Below are 2,323 nucleotides of genomic sequence, written 5' to 3'. Positions count from 1 at the left end.
GAATACATGTTATGTTATATTAAAATAAATATTAAGTTCCATCAGAATTTACATAAGCAAAAATTCTAGGAAGGACATAGGAGACGCCTTTGCCTATATAAGGAAGGGAGAGATGGCATGTCTCGATTGGGTCTAATATAAATAACGCATATATTTGTTTAGAAAATGAGTATCCTCGCTGTAACAAGAATATTCAAATCTAATACTTCCTTCCAAATTGAATGACTTATATTCTTCTTGAAAAGTTGCACAACAAAGCGGGAAAATGAACATTCTACCTATAACCAGAATAGTCAAATCAATACTTTATACCAAACTGAATTACTTACTTTCTTGACATTTTTTAAGTTTTTTTTCTCTTTCCCTCGACTCCCTCCAATAACTTACACTAAATTAGATTGTTCCTTGTACTACAACTAGAATTAAGAGTGGAATGGACTCTTCTGTTATTATACATTTTCTATAATTTCTCTCTTGCAGTTGCGGATTGGACATACACTCAGTATTGAACATACAAATTTGATAGCACCTGCCACATACCTATCCTTTCCATCATAAAGATCGACAAAGTACTAATAAAGCATTGTACCTTAGTATTTTCGACTCAAATATAAGGTACGTACCTCAACAGTGAGGTAAAACTAGTTATAAATTCATCCATAATTTGTTGTCCAAATTTCGGGTCTTGAAATTCTTTTGCTTTTTCATCGTAGAAGCACTCCATTAAATAATTACCTTAAAATATTTTTGAAACTTGTCTCAAGTTACTTCTTGTTCTTCGATCTATCGAATTGTTTCCACCTCCTCCTAGCATAAGGTGGCTTTGTTCTACAACTGATATATTGCCAGTTGGGCTTTTAAATTATCGTCATACTCGTATATTTGAGAATATTTATTCATGTTGATGAGCTAAGCTTCAATGCGTTCCTCTGCCTCACCATCGAATCTTGGAGGTTTAATTTTCTTAAACTCTCCCTGCAATTCGATTTTATGCTCATTTGTTCTACCAGCAAATACATTTTCAAATCCCTCCTCATTTTTCATTTGACTTCCCTCCATTTGAAGCTATCCCTCCCCTTAGAGTTTCATTTATGCCCTATTACCATTATTTGCGCTTGGGCTTGGGTTTCTCTTGTTTTTTCTATCTGAAAAGATCTTTATAATGCTTTCCTCTCCCAACCTCAGCTTTTCATTATTAGCCCTGAGATTGCTCATTTTCGTCCGTAATTGTTGGACTGTTTCCAGTAGTAATGCATTTGTATTTTGAGTATTATCTCCGAGCTGAATCCACACTTTTGGATTGGTTCCCATATGATGTCCAACCTTGATTCCATCATGTGATCATCTAGATGGTACAATATTTATCTCTCTTTGCATCATATTAGGCTTTCACTCTGAATCACACAATACTTTCATTTCTATTATTCTCTTCTATGCCCATGCAGTCGTCATCTTACAACCGGGCTCTGACACAAATTGTAACACGCCTCTCAATCCCAACCTAACTTAATTATCTTAACATAAAAGAAATCTATATTGAATAAAACTACTACCCACTCTAGATATTTATGATGCACAATAAATATTGTATATACATGTGTTGTTAATTTTTAATGTCACACAAATATTTAGGTGAGCGGGAAACAGAGGGCCACAAAAGTGGAGTAGTGGAATTAAGATGGGGAGAGTGTAGGTAGTTGGATATTTCTTCAATCTCAGTATTAGAATTTGGGAGTGCTAATAGAAAATAGGATCTTTGGAGGTTTGCTTTGGTGGGTTGTGCAGTAATCTTATCATCAAAAGTAGAAAAGGCTAGTTGTGGTTCACGATAGGAGGGGGTAATGTGACAGGCAACAGAAGACATATCGGTAGGGTGAGTCGACAAGCCAGATATTGCAGATTGGTCCAGATGGAAATCCTTGTAGTAGGGATCATGGGCTTGTTTGTACTGCAAAGCTACAAGAACATGTGTCCTACTAACAACAGAATTATATGTTTTGTGGTTAGAGCCATGTCTAGCAACAACGATGATGTCTAATTCAGAAACCAAGCATGGAAAAATGTTGAGATCATAGTGATGTCTCGGGGGGAAAAAATAGTATGACCACTTTGTTTGTACAAGCCATATCGTCCATGGGTGACTTGCAAGATTGGGTTGAAATGTGATATGAGAATTTCCTCTATTTTTGTTAGAGTCGCAAGGACAAATGGTTGGTTTCCAGGGTCCATGTGGATTTTACAGTTTCACATTGGGAGCCATAGAGGTTACCATGTAATAATATTTTTTTTCATATTTGGGTATGATTATGTGCATTTGGACCAG

This window comes from Pinus tabuliformis, chromosome 2_2 (genome assembly GCF_031772625.1).
Source record: "Pinus tabuliformis cultivar Carrire ecotype Pingquan chromosome 2_2, CPIR1, whole genome shotgun sequence".
In the NCBI taxonomy this organism is placed as follows: domain Eukaryota; kingdom Viridiplantae; phylum Streptophyta; class Pinopsida; order Pinales; family Pinaceae; genus Pinus; species Pinus tabuliformis.
This window is presented reverse-complemented; position numbering follows the sequence as displayed.